The sequence below is a fragment of the Theropithecus gelada genome, chromosome 2 (genome assembly GCF_003255815.1).
Source record: "Theropithecus gelada isolate Dixy chromosome 2, Tgel_1.0, whole genome shotgun sequence".
Lineage (NCBI taxonomy): Eukaryota > Metazoa > Chordata > Mammalia > Primates > Cercopithecidae > Theropithecus > Theropithecus gelada.
Genome location: NC_037669.1, coordinates 79,076,908 through 79,098,584, shown reverse-complemented (window position 1 = coordinate 79,098,584; position 21,677 = coordinate 79,076,908). Strand labels below are relative to the sequence as shown.

General features: G+C 39.4%; 1 protein-coding gene across 2 annotated transcripts in view; it reads right to left on the bottom strand.

The window, feature by feature from the left end:
- FHIT (fragile histidine triad) overlaps positions 1-21,677 on the bottom strand; it is a 1,500,125-nt gene that overhangs the window by 1,298,725 nt on the left and 179,723 nt on the right. For both annotated transcript variants that reach the window (XM_025377569.1, XM_025377568.1), the window contains exon 6: positions 4,769-4,797. The gene's annotated coding sequence lies outside the window, so the exon portion shown is untranslated. The remainder of the gene's footprint in view (positions 1-4,768; positions 4,798-21,677) is intronic.

The window sequence follows — 21,677 nt, the reverse complement described above, 5'->3', positions numbered from 1 at the left end:
CAGAGTGCTTGGGTTCTAGCCTAAAATCCACCCAGGGAGTGTTGCTTAACCTTATTATCTCTCTGTTTCCTCAACTGTAAAGCAAGAAAAGTAATAGTGTTTCCCAAAGCCTGGCACATACACCATTGGGAGTATACAGGATGACATTAGATGGTATATGAGTGGTTTTCTTTTTCTGTTAACAATTGTGTGTTTAATTCCCAGCATATTAAGATATATATAATAAGCACATCAAATGCTATGGTTTGAATGTGTCACCCAAAGTCTATGTGTTGGAAACTTAATTCCCAATGCAACAGAGGTGGGTCCTTTAAGGGGCGATTAGGTCACAAGGGCTCTGGCCTCATGAATGAATTAATTATGTTATCAGAGAAATGGGTTGGTTGTCACAAGAATGGATTCCTTATAAAACGAATGAGTTAGGTCTTCTACCCTCTCTCATGCATGCGTGTCTTTTACCCTTCTGCCATTGGATGACTCATCAAGTAGGCCTTTGCCAAATGCAGACCCTTGATCTTAGATGTCCCAGCCTCTAGGACAATGAGACAAATACATTTCTATTCGTTATAAGCTACCCAGTCTCGGGTATTCTATTATAGCAGCACAAAAGGTACTAAAACACCACACTAACTAAAATTATTGCATAGGACAAATCTAAGTCAAGGAAAAGAAAAAGTGAGTTCCAAATAGTCCTAGTCAGTCAGGGAAAGTTCTTTACAGAAAAAGTCTAGTTGACAAATGGAAAATAATTAACAGAACTAGAAATCATGATTTTTGCAATCATTTAATGACATAATTGATTTAAGTAACAATCATCAATCGAAGAAACAATTACATGAAAAAACAATACGGAAGTTTAAAATGGAATGGTCAAGCTGTTACCTGCCAAAACCATAATGAATCTCAGCTTCAATAAAAGAGGTTCTGAATAGTGGATGCTTCCTAATAAACGTAGTAAGGACATCCTCTGCAAAGCATTCTTGCCAAAAACATTTATGTTAAATCAAATTTAGAGATAGCATCCCTTAAAAAAATAAGAGTGGTGGAGGAACACATTAAATAAGAGCATATGAAACCAGAACGTGTGACTTCCTACAGAACAAAAGATCCTGCTTGTATAACAAGTCTACAGTAAGAATGGAGGCAGGATTTCTCTAGGTTAAGAGACTTAAGGGACATATGTAATATAATGTTTGAATTTGTTTGAATATGAAAATAAGGAAAAACAGTAAATGGCATTTTCAAGTCTGTTGGGGAAGTTTCAGTGTGGAGCTGGATTAGATAATACCAAATAATTACTGTGTATGTTGCTTGATATAATAATGGCATCATGCTTAAGTACAAAAATGCCCATATTTGTAACAGGTGCATTCTGAAGTACATCAGAGTAAAGTGAAGTGATGTCTGCAATTTGCTTTAAAATACTTCAGAAGAGAAAAAGAAAGGAGGGGAGGGAAAAAGAAAATATGAAGAAAATGTAGCAAAACTCTTGATGATTATTGAATCTAGGTATACAACCTGCTTCATAATTTGCAGGACCCAGAGCAAAATAAAAATGCAGGGACTCTTATAACTGCTTAAGAATTTCAAAACAGTGACAGAAGAACCAAATAACCACATTAAACCAAATGTGGGCCTTCATAAGCCATGGGCTCTGAACAACTCTCAGGCTGCATGCACATGAAGCCTGCTCTATGTGTTGGATAATATGGAAATTAATTGCACTATTCACTCTACTTGGTGCATATTTGGAAAACTTCCATAATAATTTAAGGAAGATCACTTAAAGAAAAAAATATAAAAAATAAAGATGACATGGGGAAATAGCAAAAATCAGGAAGGCTACAATTGGCCGCAATTTCCAAGATACTGATGTAGTCATGAAAGACACTCAGTGTGGTGCCTGACACACAGCAAATGCTCAGATTAGCTTCTGCTACTGCTGCTACCACCAGCACTACCATTTTTACAAAGACTACCCTTGTATCTAGTAAGAAACACCAACGTTTTATAGAAAGATTACTACAACAACATTTTACAGACAGATTACTTTAGACATCGTGAAATCCTTACTGGGAGATCTACTTATATACAGAATGTGTTACAATTCTTACCAAAATTTCTGATAGTATTTTGTTCCCTTGTGCCCTAGATTCTTTAAAACTTGAGAGGGGTTTCCATCAGTGACAGACTGGATAAAGAAAATGTGGCACATATACACATGGAATACTATGCAGCCATAAAAAAGGATGAGTTCATGTCCTTTGCAGGGACATGGAAACCATCAATCTCAGCAAACTAACACAAGAACAGAAAACCAAACATCGCATGTTCTCACTCATAAGTGGGAGTTGAACAATGAGAACACATGGACACAAGGAGGGGAACATCACACATCAGGGCCTGTTGGGGGGTGGGGGCCTAGGGGAGGGATAGCATTAGGAGAAATACCTAATGTAGATGATGGGTTGATGGGTGCAGCACCCACCATGGCACGTGCATACCTATGTAACAAACCTGCACGTTCTGCACATGTATCCTAGAACTTAAAGTATGAAAACAACAACAACAACAACAACAACAAACACTTGTAAGGGATTTCAACTGTGGGCCACAGTAGCACTTAGAACAGAATATCATTACTAACTTGAAGATTCTTCTGAAAGCCAGACTCCTCTTTGTAATTCAAATGACATCACTTACCGTAGCAAAGAAAGAGCATCACAATGAAATAAGTCCTTGTGGGTCTGAATCATGGTGAATAATACTGTGGTTTTTCTTGAATGAGAAAGGGCATTTGCAAACCTCAAAGGAGTTTAAGGAAACCTTCCTCTCCCCTTTAAATGTCTAAATTAAACTTCTTTGGAATAAAACCTTCTTAAAAGAAAGCAAATGTGAAAGTTAGATTATTGCATATGATCTAAAACATTTGCTGAATCACAATAAATACACACCAGCATCTACTATAGCCTCTTACCTAAGTCAAGTTTCACAGACCCAGAGAATTCCTCAGCCTTATTTTGTTTTTTAAACATTGGATTGAAAGTACTCTTGAGGATCAGCACGGTCAGTGCAAACCTTATTTTGCACAAAGAGCAATTTAGGAAAAATGGATAAGGTGATAGGCCACCAATTTATTTGTCTATCCAGAATGATAATGGTTTTATTAAATCCCTTAAGGAAAGATGAATTTTTATAAGCTAGACTATCTAATTTGTTAAATAGCACATCAATCTGAATATTGTCACTGCTTTTTAAAAACACTCTAATGTTAATATTTTGGCATGTTTGAGTTGAGGCAACACAGTTTTCTAATCGTTAATCTTTAACTTGATGAAGGGATCTACACAGAATGAAGTAGACTGCACATGGCCCAAGGGTAGTGGAGATGTGTGTAGTATCTGTTGCTTCTATTAAACATTTGCACATGAAGTATGGTTATATGCTAGCAGAAGGACGGTTTCAGACATCCCATCCCTATTCAGTTATCCTTCAAATCATATGGCAACAACACAATAAGAGCCACTTATACCTTATTGCCCCTGATGGAAAACCTTTGCCTCTTCAGAGAGCCCAAAACCAGCTGAGGGCCCAGGCCTGACTGGTAACACCTCAGGGAGGGAGCATGTCTATAAATCAGCAGTATAGCAGAGATGGGGCTTCCTCTCCTTGGCAGTCATTCCCTGCCTCTCCTTCATCCCATAGGACAGCCCATCTCTGCCCTGTATGCATCTGGGACACTGGATGTCACAACTCAGTTTAGAACTTACTAAAACAAGGTTCAATAACCTCATATTAAAATTTTCAAGACTGGCCGGGCGCGGTGGCTCACACCTGTAATCCCAGCACTTTGGGAGGCTGAGGCAGGCAGATCATGAGGTCAAGAGATGGACACCATCCTGGCCAACACGCTGAAACCCCGCCTCTACTAAAAATACAAAAATTAGCTGGGTGTGGTGGCACACCTCTAGTCCCAGCTACTCGGGAGGCTGAGGCAGGAGAATCACTTGAACCCGAGAGGCAGATGTTTCAGTGAACTGAGATCGCACTACTGCACTCCAGCTTGGCAACAGAGCAAGCCTCCGTCTAAAAAAAAAAAAAAAAATTTACAAGACTACCCAGAATCTGCACCTCCTAAGAAATGGAGGTCATGTCTGTGCGAGTCATCATTCCTCTTGGGTCTCTTGATTTATCTATTAATTAGCAACACTATTTGGCCTCCTACCTATGTGTGATCATGGATATTAATCAGCTCTTCTTTTTATTGATATAATTCCTAGTGTTTCAGAAATCTGACTAACTCACAATTGCTGATATCTACCCTTGCCTCCTTACAAAGATAGAAATGCCCATCTATAATTTATAGACAAGTATGATTCCACAATTTAAAAAATAAAGCAAAATCAAACCCCACTCAACTCAAGGCTTATACATCACTGATTCCCTCAATGCCCTTATTTGGAAAGCAGTAATTCTTTTGAGCTAATAAAATGCACATAATGAACTAGAACAATACCTTACAATATAACAAAAGTAATTACAATAATAATGAAAAAACTGAGAATTTAAAATATTTGTGTAGTTCTTGAATGTATAGTGCAGTATAATGTGAGAACTGAAGGCTATTTACCAAAAATACATATATTTCTCCTTCAAAACATTTATTATTATTGAACTTGTGTGACACACTTTTGTGGACAGGTGACGTGAGTTTTAGCCAATGGCATATGTGCCAATTCTGGTTAAGTCTTTTAAGAAACGGTTTTACCTTATTTCTCTTTCTTTCCCTTCCACTGTCTACGGACCTACAGAAAGGCAGAAACACAAGATGGGAAGCATATGAAACATCCCAGGAAGAAAACTGTTTTACAGAAGCACTGATACCACACTGTTAGGTAAAAAAAAAAAAAAAACCAACAACAACTTCCATTTAGTTTAAGCCATATTACATTTTGCAGTCTATGATGCTAAAGCAGCTAGTATCACCCTAGTTAATTAATGAAGTAAATTAAATGGTTAAAAGCATATAACCTACCTGGGACATTTTATAGGGCAGTAAGATGGAAGCTAAAGCCAAACAGGGTTGAAACTTAGAGTGCGGAAACATGAAATCATAAGCAATGTGGGAGATCAGAGGTAAGTTGGGGTATAAAAGAAACAAAACTGGCCATGAGTTTATTATTTTTAAAACAGAATATGGGTACATGAGAATTGATTACACTATTCTGTCTAGTTCTGTATATATTGGACATTTTAGACAATAAAATTTTAAACAGGAAGGGTACAGTGGCTCACACCTGTAATCCCAGCATTTTGGGAAGCCAAGGTAGGCAGATTACTTGAGGTCAGGAGTTTGAGACCAGCCTGGCCAACATAGTGAAACCCTGTCTCTACTAAAAATACAAAAAATTAGCTAGGTGTGGTGGTGGGTACCTGTAATGCCAGTTACTTGGGAGGCTGAGGCAGGAGAATTGCTTGAACCCAGGAGGCAGAGGTTGCAGTGAGCCGAGATGGCACCACTGCACTCCAGCTAAACAAAGTAACACTCTGTCTCAAAAAAAAAAAAAATTAATTAAACAATGTTTTTTAAAAGTAGGGAAACATGACATTCCCACTGACCTAGAAAGGGAAAATCTGAGCATCAAAAAGGTTAATGACTGAAATAAATTAAAACATACAAAATATATTTTTAGAATAAACAGGGAGAGGTTCCAAGACGGCCGAATAGGAACAACTCCAGTCTACAGCTCCCAGCGTGAGCAATGCAGAAGATGGGTGATTTCTGCATATCCAACTGAGGTACCAAGTTCCTCTCACTGGGGCTTGTCAGACAGTGGGTGCAGTCCATGGAGTGTGAGCCAAAGCAGGGCAGGGCATCACCTCACTCGGGCAGTGCAAGGGGTTGGGGAATTCCCTTTCCAAGCCAAGGGAAGCCATGACAGATGGTACCTGGAAAATCGTGACACTCCCACCCAAATACTGCACTTTTCCAGTGGTCTTAGCAAACACCACACCAGGATATTATATCTGGCACCTGGCTCGGAGGGTCCCATGCCCATGGAGCCTCGCTATCTGCTAGCGCAGCAGCCTGAGATGGAACTGCAAGGTGGCATCGAGGCCGGGGCAGGGGGCATCTGCAATTGCTGAGGCTTAAGTAGGTAGACAAAGCGGCCCAGAAGCTTGAACTGAGTGGAGCCCACTGCAGTTCAAGGGGGCCTGCCTGCCTCTATAGACTCCACCTCTGGGGGCAGGGCATAGCTGAATAACAGGCAGCAGAAACTTCTGCAGACTTAAACGTCCCTGTCTGACAGTTTTGAAGAGAGTAGCATTTCTCCCAGCACAGAGTTTGAGATATGAGAATGGACAGACTGTGTCCTCAAGTGGGTCCCTGACCCCAAATAGTCTAACTGGGAGACACCTCCCCATAGGGGTCAACTGACCCCTCATACAGCCGGGTGCCCCTCTGAGACAAAGCTTCCAGAGGAAGGATCAGGCAGCAACATTTGCTGTTCTGCAATATTTGCTGTTCTGCAGACTCCACTGGTGATACCCAGGCAAACATGGTCTGGGGTGGACCTCCAGCAAACTCCAACAGAAATGCAGCTAGGATCCTGACTGTTAGAAGGAAAACTAACAAACAGAAAGGACATCCACACAAAAACCCCATCTGTACGTCACCATCATCAAAGACCAAAGGTAGATAAAACCACAAAGATGGGGAGAAACCAGAGCAGAAAAGCTAAAAATTCTAAAAATCAGAGCGCCTGTTCTCCTCTAAAGGAATGAAGCTTCTTGTCAGCAGTGGAACAAACTAGATGGGAGAATGACTTAGACAAGTTGAGAGAAGAAGGCTTAAGATGATCGGTAATAACAAAATTCTCTGAGCTCAAGTAGGATGTTCAAACCCATTGCAAAGAAGCTAAAAACCTTGAAAAATATTACACTAATGGCTAACTAGAATAAACAGCAGAGAGAAGACCTTAAATGACCTGATGGAGCTGAAAACCATGGCATGAGAACTATGTGACACATGCACAAGCTTCAGTAGCCAATTTGATCAAGTGGAAGAAAGGGTATCAGTGATTGAAGATCAAATTAATGAAATGAAGTGAGGAGAGAAGGTTAGAGAAAAAAGAGTAAAAAGAAACCAACAAAGCCTCCAAGAAATATGGAACCATGTGAAAAGACCAAATCTATGTCTGATTGGTGTACCAGAAAGTGACAGGAAGAATGGAACCAAGTTGGAAAATACTCTGCAGGATATTATCCAGGAGAACTTCCCCAACCTAGCAAGGCAGGCCAGCATTCAAATTCAGGAAATACAGAGAACACCACAAAGATACTCCTCAAGAAGATCAACTCCAAGACACGTAATTGTCAGATTCACCAAAGTTGAAATGAAGGAAAAAATGTTGAGGGCAGCCAGAGAGAAAGGTCAAGTTACCCACAAAGGGAAGCCCATCAGACTAACAGTGGATGTCTTGGCAGAAACTCTACAAGCCAGAAGAGAGTGGGGGCCAATAGTCAACATTCTTAAAGAAAAGAATTTTCAACTCAGAATTTCATGTTCAGTAAAACTAAGCTTCATAAGTGAAGGAGAAATAAAATCCCTTACAGACAAGCAAATGCTTAGAGATTTTGTCACCACCAGGCCTGCCCTACAAGAGACCCAGAAGGAAGCACTAAACATGGAAAGGAAAACCGGTACCAGCCATTGCAAAAACATGCCAAAATGTGAAGACCATCGAGGCTAGGAAGAAACTGCATCAACTAACGAGCAAAATAACCAGTTAATATCACAATGACAGGATCAAGTTCACACATAACAATATTAACCTTAAATGTAAATGGGCTAAATGCTCCAATTAAAAGACACAGACTGGGAAACTGAATACAGAGTCAGACCCATCAGTGTGCTGTATCCAGGAGACCCATCTCTCGTGCAGAGACATACATAGGCTCAAAATAAAGGGATAGAGGAAGATTTACCAAGCAAATGGAAAACAAAAAGAGCAGGGGTTGCAATCCTAGTCTCTGATAAAACAGACTTTAAACCAACAAAGATCAAAAGAGACAAAGAAGGCCATTACATAATGGTAAAGGGATCAATTCAACAAAAAGAGCTAACTCTCCTAAATATATACGCACCCAATACAGGAGCACCCAGATTCATAAAGCAAGTCTTTAGAGACCTACAAAGAGGCCTAGACTCCCACACAATAATAATGGGAGACTTTAACACCCCACTGTCAACATTAGACACATCAATGAGACAGAAAGTTAACAGGGTTATCCAGGAATTGAACTCAGCTCCACACCAAGTGGACCTAATAGACATCTACAGAACTCTTCACTCCAAATCAACAGAATATACATTATTCTCAACAACACATTGCACTTATTTCAAAATTCACCACATAGTTGGAAGTAAAGCACTCCTCAGCAAATGTAAAAGAACAGAAATTATAAAACACTGTCTCTCAGACCACCGTACAATCAAACCAGAACTCAGGATTAAGAAACTCACTCAAAATCACTCAACTACATGGAAACTGAACAACCTGCTCCTGAATGACTACTGGGTACATAATGAAATGAAGGCAGAAATAAAGATGTTCTTTGAAACCAATGAGAACAAAGACAAAACATACTAGAATATCTGGGACACATTTAAAGCAGTGTGTACAGGGAAATTTATAGCACTAAACGCCCACAAGACAAAGCAGGAAAGATGTAAAATTGACACCCTAACACCACAATTAAAAGAACTAGAGAAGCAAGAGCAAACAAATTCAAAAGCTAGCAGAAGGTGAGAATTAACTAGGATCAGAGCAGAACTGAAGCAGATAGAGACACAAAAAACCCTTCAAAGAATCAAGGAATCCAGGAGCTGTTTTATTGAAAAGATCAACAAAATTGATAGACCACTAGCAAGACTAATAAAGAAGAAAAGAGAGAAGAATCAAATAGACACAATAAAAAAAGATAAAGGGGATATCACCACTGATCCCACAGAAATACAAACTACCATCAGAGAATACTATAAACACCTCTAGGCAAATACACTAGAAAATCTAGAAGAAATGGATAAATTCCTGGAAACATACACCCTCCCAAGACTAAACCAGGGGGGAGTTGAATCCCTGAACAGGCTCTGAAATTGAGGCAATAATTAATAGCCTACCAACCAAAAAAAGTCCAGGACCAGATAGATTCACAGCCAAATTCTACCAGAGGTACAAAGAGGAGCTGGTATCATTCCTTCTGAAACTATTCCAATCAATAGAAAAAGAGGGAATTCTCCCTAACTCATTTTATGAGGCCAGCATCATCCTGATAGCAAAGCCTGGCAGAGACACAATAAAAAAAGAGAATTTTAGACGAATATCCCTGATGAACATCGATGCCAAAATCCTCAATAAAATACTGGCCAACCAAATCCAGCAGCACATCAAGAAGCTTATCCACCATGATCAAGTTGGCTTCGTTCCTGGGATTTAAGGCTGGTTCAACATAAGCAAATCAATAAATGTAATCCACCATATAAACAGAACCAAAGACAAAAATCACATGATTATCTCAGTAGATGCAGAAAAGGCCTTTGACAAAATTCAACAGCCCTTCATGCTAAAAACTCTCAATAAACTAGGTATTGATGGGATATATCTCAAAATAATAAGAACTTTATGACAAACCCACAGCCAATATCATACTGAATGGGCAAAAACTGGAAGCATTCCCTTTGAAAACTGGCACAAGACAGGGATGGCCTCTCTCACCACTCCTATTCAACATAGTGTTGGAAGTTCTGGCCAGGGCAATCAGGCAGGAGAAATAAACAAACGGTATTCAATTAGGAAATGAGGAAGTCAAATTGTTCCTGTTTGCAGATGACATGATTGTATATTTAGAAAACCCCATTGTCTCAGCCCAAAATCTCCTTACGCTGATAAGCGACTTCAGCAAAGGCTCAGGATACAAAATCAATGAGCAAAAATCACAAGCACTCTTATACACCAATAACAGACAGAGAGCCAAATCATGAGTGAACTCCCATTCACAATTGCTTCAAAGCAAATAAAATACCTAGGAATCCAACTTAAAAGGGATGTGAATTACCTCTTCAAGGAGAACTACAAACCACTGCTCAATGAAATAAAAGAGTATACAAACAAATGGAAGAAATTTCCATGCTTATGGATAGGAAGAATCAATATCGTGAAAATGGCCATACTGCCCAAGGTAATTTATAGATTCAATGCATCCACATCAAGCTACCAATGACTTTCTTCACAGAATTGGAAAAAGCTACTTTAAAGTTCATGTGGAACCAAAAAAGAGCCCGCATTGCCAAGACAATCAATCCTAAGCAAAAAGAACAAAGTTGGAGGCACCATGCTACCTGACTTCAAACTATACTACAAGGCTACAGTAACCAAAACAGCATGGTACTGGTACCAAAACAGAGATATAGACCAATGGAACAGAACAGAGTCCTCAGAAATAATACCACACATCTACAGCCATCTGATCTTTGACAAACCTGACAAAAACAAGAAATGGGGAAAGGATTCCCTATTTAATAAATGGTGCTGGGAAAACTGGCTAGCCATATGTAGAACGCTGAAACAGGATCCCTTCCTTACACCTTATACAAAAATTAATTCAAGATGGATTAAAGACTTAAATGTTAAACCTAAAAACATAAAAACCCTAGAAGAAAACCTAAGTAATACCATTCAGGACATAGGCATGGGCAAGGACTTCTTGACTAAAACACCAAAAGCAATGGCAACAAAAGCCAAAATAGACAAATGGAATCTAATTAAACTAAAGAGTTTCTGCATCGCAAAAGAAACTACCATCAGGGTAAACCGGCAACCTACAGAACGGGGGAAAATTTTTGCAATCTACCCATCTGACAAAGGGCAAATATCTAGAATTTACAAATAACTTAAACAAATTTACAAGAAAAAAATCAAACAACCCCATCAAAAAGTGGGTGAAGGATAAGAATAGACACTTCTCAAAAGAAGACATTTATGCAGCCAATAGACACATGAAAAAATGCTCATCATCACTAACCGTCAGAGAAACGCAAATCAAAACCACAATGAGATACCACCTCACACCAGTTAGAATGGCAATCATTAAAAAGTCAGGAAACAATAGGTGCTGGAGAGGATGTGGAGAAATAGGAACACTTTTACACTGTTGGTGGGATTGTAAACTAATTCAACTATTGTGGAAGACAGTGTGGCGATTCCTCAAGGATCTAGAACTAGAAATACCATTTGACCCAGCCATCCCATTACTGGGTATATACCCAAAGGATTATAAATCATGCTGCTATAAAGACATATGCACATGTATGTTTATTGCAGCACTATTCACAATAGCAAAGACCTGGAAGCATCCCAAATGTCCATCAATGATAGACTGGATTAAGAAAATGTGACACATACACACCATGGAATACTATGCAGCCATAAAAAAAGGATGAGTTCATGTCCTTTGTAGGGACATGGATGAAGCTGGAAACCATCATTCTGAGCAAACTATTGCAAGGACAGAAAACCAAACACCACCTGTTCTTACTCATAGGTGGGAATTGAACAATGAGAACACTTGGATACAGGGTGGGGAACATCACACATGGGGCCTGTCGTGGGGTGGGGGGAAGGGGCAGGGATAGCATTAGGAGATATGCCTAATGTAAATGACGAGTTAATGGGTACAGCACACCAACATGGCACATGTATACGTACGTAACAAACCTGCATGTTGAGCACATGTACCCTAGAACTTAAATTATAATTAAAATATATATATATATTTTTTTAATCCATAACTTCATAATGACACATGCATGACAACTCATTAGGCGTTAATGAATGAATGCCCAATAACTTCTAGTTGGTAGCCAATGTTACCAACATACCAATGTTACCAAATAGAAGTTATTAGGCATTAATTCATTAATTAAAAATTAAAATATGATAGAGAAACAATTATTTTCCTGCTTATGTGAACTGTATTTCAGAGTAACCAAATGGTTGATAAGAAAAAGTTCTTCATAGATCTCCATGTAATAAATGCAGGAGAAATGACACAATTAGAAAACTGCTATTTTGCATCCCCTAATGATATAAAACCTATATCCAGATATAGGAAACTACCGTGAGTGGACATAAAACCAGCAGTGTAAGCACAATAGGGAACTTGGTAACAGAACAGGCTGACAATACCTGAATGAACTAACTCATGTTATCTTCACTAAAAGGACACATATCATTATTTCCTTCATACTGTGATGAAATCGGACATACATAGCACCATCTATGAAGTATTCCTGTCTAAAAAATCTCTATAAAATCTAGCCAAGACTCTAGACTAAATACCAGGTTATAGTGGTAATGGGGTTCAGGACATGCTTTCCCAAAATACGACACCTTGGTATTTAAGAAAACAGCAGAAGCAGGAAGGTCACTCTCACCTTCTGCCCTTCTCTCCTGAAGCAGGTCATGAACCAAAAGAAGGATTTTCTTGAGCTTGCCCTGGAGCAGGTCGTAAGACCATTTTAGAGGTGCCTCCTTATACATGGAGGAAAGGAACAGCCTTACTTCTCAAGACAGAGGGACACAGAGAAGAAGCTGAACAAACAGGCCTTGCTAAATTCCCTCCCCCAGTTTATTACCATTAGATCACACTCCCAAATATATGTCCAATCATACTTCACCTCTTCCCACTCTCCATCAAACCTAGCATAAAAAGTACAGAGCCTTAACCATTTCTTCAGGCATTGATTTCCTTATGAAGGCTCCCATGTCACATGAAACTTAGATTAAATAAATCGGTTTGCTTTTCTCTTGTTAATCTATCTTTTGTTATAGAGGCTTCCATCATAAAACTAAGATGGGAAGAAAAGATATTTATTTTCCCCTACAGAGAAATAAGTTGAACACTACACAAAAAAGCAAACAGCCATCTTCAAAATATAGAGCAAATGATCCATTTTCTCTCACAAATCAAAGCTATTGAGAGGAAGGGGATAAGAGAACTAATTAAAAATAAAGGAGACAAGCAACATAACAACTCAATGCAATGTGTGAATCTCTTTTGGATTTTGACTTGAACAAAACCATCAACAAAAGAACAATTAGGGAAATGCAAATATGGATTAGATATTAGAAAATATTAAGGAATTATTATTAATTTCGTTAAATGTGATGATGGCATGGTGACAAGACATGATATCCAGCATATGCTTTAATGCACTCAAGCGAAAGAAAAGAAAGAAAGAAAAAATAAATTGGGGACAGATGAAATAAGATTGGCAAGATATTGATAATTATTAAAGCTGGATGATGCATGCAAGGGTGTTCATTATGCTATTAGTTCTACATTTGTGTATGTTTGAAATTTTCCAAGATACATTTTTTAAGGCACAAGGTAGGAGTCAGACATTGGTTGGACCAGCTCTTTCACTTCCAGCTGGGAGAAACTGGACAGATCACTACAGCCTGCACATTATCCTCCTCTGTGTCATCAGGTGCACAGATATTTCTTCTAAGAATGCTCCAAAACTATTCCTTGGATTTTCTTCCAAGCCATAGACACCTATTTTGTGAGTTTTGATGCTTCCCTTTCAATATTCATACATGTGCAGACAAACAACAGTTGTCCCAACTGCCACCTATCTGGAGTGATTATAAGTGACTATCGATTGTGACATGTATCCCAATTTCAAAGATTAAAATGTGAAAAAAAATTAATAATTTAATAATGCTTTTAAAAAATCTATGAAGAAAGAGACCTGGAGATGAAGTTATAATAAAAATGTCTATGACAATGAGATTTTCTAAATACCTACAAGGCATCTCCTGCTTTGGTTCCATAAGTACCACTATCTCTGTTTGTTTGTTTGTTTTTGAGACAGGGTTTCACTCCCTCACCTAGACTGTGCAGTGGCAGGCACTCCCCAGGCTCAGATGATCCTTCCACCTCAGCCTCCCAAATAGTTGGGACTACAGGCTTGCGCCACCACACCTGGCTAATTTTTGTATTTTTGATGGAGACGAGGCTTCACCATGTTGCCCAGGCTGATCTCAAACTCCTGCCCTCAAGTCATCTGCTCAGCTCAGCCTCCCAAAGTTCTAGGAGTATAGGCCTGAGACACCGCCCCTGGCTTCTTGGGTTATTTTGGCTGACATGTCTCACTGGCTAAAATACTTCCATTTTTCTAGAAGCTACAGCAACTACCATTGGGTTGGCAAATGACAGGCCCTGGAAATGCTTCTGATAGATGTTTGTTGCATGAATAATAAATATGCAAATTTTAAGCCAAAAAAGAAATATAACACATGCAAAGAGATGTGGGGAGTCTAATGCCCTTCTATATAAAGTTCTGGAAGCTAATTTTGGAAACTCTATCAAGAAGTTCTGTGTGACTATTTTTCCAAAGTAGAGTCAAAATTCATGAGGCAGGGCGAAAGTTACACTGCATCTAATGATGAGTAAGAATGCACATCTGCTCCCTGGAGCTGCTCTCTATACACATGTTCTAGTAATTTCTACACGCCATCAAAAGATGGAAGATATGAGAAAACCAGTAAAGACATAATCTTTGAGAAAAGACTTTTGTTGGAGCCTAAACATAAACTTTTCCTTCAAGTCCATGTCCTGAGAGAGCTTTGTAAATGTGTGACCTAAATGAGGCTACCACTGAATTTTGTTTCCCGATATCCCTCAGAGAGGCTATAAGGCATATACAAATTCTACTTAAAAACAAATCATGGTAAACATTTATGGAATTTTATTGTGCACCAAGTACCACACTCGTGTTCTTCCCAGGACTGCCAAAGTTGGCTGAACCCTGATGCAGTAACTCTGCAGGTTTACCTATAACATCTCAGCTAATCCTAGCAGCAACCCTGCAAAGAATAGTACCACCTTACTTATATTTTCAGGATAGAGAATATGACCTTTAGAGAGACTTGGTAACTGGCCCAAGTTCGACAGCCAGTAAATAGCATATCCAGGACTCACACCCATGGCTATGAAAAACCAGTGCTTGGGGCTTGTGTTTTTCACCTAATTACGCCAGTGTTACACGAATGCACTGTGATGGAGGAACAGCATTGTTCCTGCCAACCACACCCACACCTAATCTAGCACAGATCAATACTTTTACAAAGTGCAATGAAAATGAACCACTGGGGAATAAAGGCCTTCAAAGTAAAAGTCAAAATTTGTTATTGGAATCAACAGACAAATTTACTCTGTTAAATAGCCCACGAGTTTCTAAATCCTTACTCTCAATTTCTATGCTTATTTTGTTGCATACTGGCACCAGGACAAGGACTACCCTTTGAGTAGTGCTGCACTACACTGTATTGTCAGATCCATGCTTAGAATGAACATGTTTATAATAAGGTTCCAAGATTCCTCTGCCTATTGAGAGGCTGGTAATTATTTTAGATGTTAATTAATCTATTACTTTTTTTTTAAATGAAGATGATTTTTAGCATTTTCTTCTCTCCTATAAATATTCATCAAGGTATCAGACATAGGATCTAAAGTCAACAAAAACAAATAACTTTTGAAATTTTCTGCTGCTGTATGATACAACTGCTATGGTATTTTGATAAATAGTAACAGAAAACTGTGAAACTTTGAATTATGTTTCCTTGCCAAGGGAACAATGAATAATGATGAAGCCAGGGAATGAGGACTAGAAGCACCAGGTGCCCCCGCCTCCCGTCCACTGCAGGGAAGGACTCTCTTCCAAATCCACCCTGAAAAGTGAGTGGCTGTTGGGAAACTAAAAAATGTACTTAAGAGGTCTCAAATATATGGTGACACATGGAATTCTTCAACCTGCCATGCCTCTTGAGAAGTTCTCAGTTAAATAACAAGAGTGATCCCACAATACATTCACACACAAAAAAAAATATGTCCTGGAAAGAAAAAGAGGATGGGAGAAGTTAATGATTCTTGGGGATTTTTTTAAAATTGTGTTCGGCCGGGCGTGGTGGCTCACACCTGTAATCCCAGCACTTTGGGAGGCCGAGGTGGGTGGATCACCTGAGGTCAGGGGTTCAAGACCTACCTGACCAACATGGAGAAACCCCGTCTCTAATAAAAATACAAAATTAGCCAGGTGTAGTGGCGCATGCCTGTAATCCCAGCTACTCAGGAGGCCGAGGCAGGAGAATCACTTGAACCCAGGAGGCGGAGGTTGTGGTGAGCCTAGATTGTGCCATTGCATTCCAGCAACCTGGGGAAAAAAAGAAAAACCCCAAACAAAAAAAAAAAAAAAAAACTGTGCTCAAAGTTTCAACTTAATTTTTTTTAAGTCACCATAGCTCATATGGCCTTGGTATGAGCCGATGGGTCAAACCCATAGCTTCTCTGGCTACTCAAGAAATTACTAAAGAAGGGCAAGGAAAGGCACAATATGGAAGAGAGAAATTATTAGACAAGAGTCAGCAATCTGGGGCAAACCCAATCTAAAGGAAACAATTAGAAACTGGCACAGGTCCCAAATCAATAAGCAGAGGTGGCTGTGGGCAGTGAGCATAATGGCTGGGTAATGAAAACTAAAATGCAGGTAAGCAAGCGCTGGGAGAGAAGCAGCTGAGGAGAGGGTCATCTGTCCAGAGGCTGGAAGAGACCTGTCTGAACAGGCTCTCACAGCCCAACTAGTCTCTGATGTCGCAGCCTGTATGAATAAACAGCACTGGTGTGGTATCCCCAAACTTCGTAAGAAATGAAGTCTTCACAGCTCACCTTGCCAAGGCCAGAGAACAATCCCAACAGGAAAAACCCTTCTTACAGATTATGCAGTGGATTCAAAGAGTGTTGGAACTGTATTTCCCATTAGCTCTAATGGAGGTTGTGCTAATAAATTCCCCAGCTCTGGGCTGAACAGGTGTAATTCAGTAATGTAGCTATAATTGAGTGATGTCAACTCAATATAATTTGTAATGTTTTTATAACAAATTATCTCTTTTTTTCAGGAAAAAAAGGCACCTGTGATTCCATGCGATAAATTACTTTAAAAGGGTGACATACAGTGCTAATGATAAAGATCTTTAATTGATAGAAATGTTAATAGTAGCATCAGCTAAGAATTATCTTAGCTGATTCTTTATACATAGTAAACTTTTAAACATAGCAAGCTTTCGTTTTTGACCAGCAAATGTTTTTGATGTGTGACTCATGGTTTTCAGACATTTCTGTATTTCATCAATATAATTATTCTACTAGAGAGGTTCTTTATAAACCCTGCAATTTAGTCATTCCCCTCCCTGAACAGTTCCCAAGCCAGATCTAGATATTTCTACCTCTGTGCCTAAGAGAACGCTGGTCTCCTGGTCTTGATGGACAGCTATCTCCCCCTCTTCCATGTACCTAAGAATGACCTGTTGTTTCTCAAGGCCCAGTCAAAACCCTCCTTCTATGAAGCTTTCCAGACCTATAACCAGGATTACTCTTTCACACCCTATACTCCTGGGACACTTTGGGATCCCTCTATTACAGTCTTATATTTCAGACCCCCTTGCACATGCTATTCCTCTGCTGTTCTCCCTGGTTAGGGTCCACTCATCCTTGGGGTTTCAGTTCAACGTTGTACCTCAAGGAGAACCTTCCTGCCTTGGAACAGGGCACATTACACGTGCATTTTCATACCTCTGCATTCCTTTCCTTTGCTGCACTAACCATAGTTGTTGTTAGTATCTTTTTTCTTTTTTTCTTTTTTTTTTTTTTCCAGAAAAAAGCATTTGTGATGCCTCTCTTTCCCACTAGGGCTAGGTTTTAGACAAGGTCTGTGTTGAGTTTCCCCTAAATCTAGTAGCAAGGACATGATGCTCCATATCTGAAGAAAGAATGCATGGATGAATGAATGAACAAACACTATCTCTGTCTGTCTCTCCCTACCTCTAGCTGTCCTCTCCACTAAACTGTGAACTCAAAGGTAATACAGTGCTCACTGTAGCCACAATAATGCCTAATTAGGGTCTCGTCAGGGTATAGATGAGAAAAACTCAGTTGAACAAAATTTAATTTCTCCTATTGTAGTGTTAACATCAGGTTAGTCATAGAGAATTCAGTTCCCAAAGCTTATAGTGTTTTTCACCAAATGCTATCCACTGACTGTCATCAAGCTCCAACCACGTGCTAGCCCCTCTGCAGGACACTGTGGAAGAGAAGTGAATGATATTTAGAACCAAGTACTCTACAGTTTCTGGGTGATTCCCATGTATAACCACATTTCTGCATTCACACCAGATACTGGGGGAATTCAAGGTTAATCAAACACAGATGCTGTCCTCAAGGAGCTCAGGATCTGGGAGAAGAGATAAAAATTAAGAAAAAATATCACGAGGTGGAATCCATGAGTGACATAACAGGGGTCCCAGTAAAGATTCTAGGTGTTCTAATGAGGGACAGAGAATGTAGTCTTAAGTGGTGGTATTTTTTTTTAAGTTTTATTTTTAATTTTTGTGGGTACATAGTTAGTGTATCTATTTATGGGTTGCATGAGATATTCTGATACAGGCATGCAATGCATAATAGTCACATCAGGGTAGGGTATCCATCACCTCAAGCATTTATCCTTTGTGTTACAAATAATTAAACTCTTTTAGTTATTCTAAAATGTACAAATAAACTGTTTTTCACTCTAGTCACCCTGTTGTGTTAGAAAATACTAGTCTTGCTTATTCTTTCTTACCATTTTTTGTATCCATTAATCATTCAGTGGGGACAGTTTTTAAAAAGAGTTTACCTGTTGAGTGGGATGGCTCACACCTCTAATCCCAGCTTTTAGGGAGGAGAGGAAGGAGGATAGCTTGAGCCCAGGAGTTTCAGACCTGCCTAGGCAATATAGCAAGACACCATTCTCCACAAAAAGGAAAAAAAAAAAATGAGTCTTTACCCAAGTGAAGATTGGGATTAGGGACACAGCCAGAAGGAAGCAAGGTTGAAGAGCAAGAGTGTTTATTCCTTGGTTCAATAGATCTTTATCACCTACTGTGTGAGGCATAAATAAACCCAAGCCCATTCTCAATGCAGCTTACATTCTAATGGTGGAGACAGGTGAAAGCAAACAAACAACAATGCCAGGTAATAATGAGTGCTCTGAAAAAACAGGGCAGAGTAAGGAGCAAAGCTGATGAGAGTGCTACCCTAGACAAGGTGGTCAGGGGAGGCCTTCCCATGTCAATGACACTGAACAATGACTCGAATGAAGATAAAGTGTGAGCCATGTAACACACCTTGGGACATGCATTCCCAGCAAAGAGAAGAGCAATTCTCTCCACAGAGGAAGGACAGATGACCCACACCTTTTTCAAACTGGGATATCTGGGCATGTTCTTAGGGATCTGAATGTTCTAGATGAGACTTTTTATTTTTGGTTTTATTTAGATAACACTCACTTAAAATAGTTCAAGTGTATTTTGCATCAGCTACACAGCACCTAAAATATGGGTATCAGCACAAAAGTTTTGTGCCTCCTTTATGTTTGCATTTATAATTGTGGTGGTATTGGGTACTGCTGTTTTAATTGTCACAAGCAAAAGATAAAAAAGACAAACTTCCTACTTAAATAATGTGTTTGTGCCTCACGATCTCAGAATAGGGGTGGAGTACATATGAATTGTCCCAGTAGTAGCAGCTGGAAGTGTTAGGGAAACTGAGTCATCACACAGCCAAGGCTAATACAAACATGGCAAGCTGTGTAGAACCTTTGACATAACAGACATCCCATACTGATATTTCCAGAGATGATTCTGTTTAAACAAATATCTTTCATCTTGTTAATGCAATATTCCTCATTTGAATTTAGTTTTGTCATTTTGATTGCATGTAATTTGTAAATGTGTTATGGTTTCATATTTGTCTAAGAACTACACAAAGAAATTCATACCTAGCTTTCTATTTTCATGTGGTTCAATAATTCAATAACAAAAACATTAAGTCAACATTGGAGGTTCATAAGATGTTTTTCCCTTGGAATGGCATCCACATGTTACTGAAGTTTGGCCACAGTGAAAGCTGGTGGTGGAAAAGCCTTTGTTTTCCAGAACCATCACCAGGTAATAGCTCTTGACGGTTTCCAATGAAACACACAGTAAGTACAGGAAGGAAGGGAGATGAATATCTTTGGTAGGAAAAAAAATCACAAATCAGACATACCCAATGACTGTAACTTTTATTATTCTCTGAACACCAAGGAACATAAAGGCCATAAATTATGTTACATGTTAGTTAATTCTCCTTCAGAACACCCAGGCCACTGGAACATTAAATATGGAAAGTATGTGGCGGGGGAGAGAGAGGGTGAAGAAGCTATAATGAAAGATTCACTGCACTCGGGTGGCGGATTAAACACAGAGCCAGATGAAGAGTCAAGCGTCACTAAAAATGCAAAACAAATCCAGCTAAATTATTTCACCTGCAAGGAAAAGTTTTTCTCACACACAAGACTGTTCTATGCCAACAAATGTAAACAAGAGCTAAGACGACTATCTGAAAAGCTCAGGCAGTTGGTGAGGAAGGCTCCTTGGGTCACAGAACCTTCCAAACCTTCTAACTGTAGCAGCTGAGAGCTGGCATCTGAAATCAAACTGGGTGGAGTTCAAGAATCACCTCTAACAGAGATTAGCTCTGAGACCTAGCAAATTCTTTAATATCACAGGAAAAAAAAAAAAGATAAAATAACACCTACATTACAAAGTTGCTGAAAGGTTTCACTGAGATAATCCTCATAGACCACTTAAACACCACTGGCACATAATAAGTTCTCCATAAACGTGAGCCATGAGTTTTATGATGCTATAGGTCTATGATTACATAAGCACGAGTCTCCACGTATGGCAAAACAGACTGCTCTACTCAACTCTACAGCCCTGGACAATGTCTCCACATCTTACATATTCCATGATAGTTTCCAATAATTCAAATACACGTAAAGTATATTTGAGATGGTCCTTAACATAACATCATTCTCATTCATTCCCCTCCCCAATATAGTTCCTAAGGAGGAAAGATATGAATAGTGCTATGGTTTGGATTTGTGTCCTTGCCTAAATCTCATGTCAAATTGTAATCTTCAGTGTTGGATGGAGGAGGGGCCTGGTGGGATGTGATTGGATCATGGGGGCAGACTTCCTCCTTGCTGTTCTCGCAATAGTGAGTGAGATCTGGTTGTTTAAAAGTGTGTAGCACTTCCCCTTTCAGTCTCTTTCTCCTGCTCCCACCATGCAAGAGGTGCTTCCTTCCTCTTCACCTTCCACCTGAGGCCCGCCAGCCATGCTTTCTGTACAGCCTGTGGAATGTGAGTCAATTAAACCTCTTTTCTTTATAAATTTCTCAGTCTCAGGTAGTTCCTTATAGCAATGCAAGAATGGACTAATACAGATGGGTCTAGAGGAAGAGCATAACCCAACAACCTTACATGGTAGGTACCATTATTGTCCCTATTTTACAAATAAACAATGTCCAGAGAAGAGGATGGACTTGCTCAAGGTCATAGAGCTCATAAATGATGCAGCCAGGATTTGAGGTCAAGTAGTCCCAGTCTAGAATCTACTTTCTTAATCACCACACGACTCTACTCCTCCAAATGTGTGTCCTTCCTCTGAGTCCAGTAAAGAGAAACTCTGGGA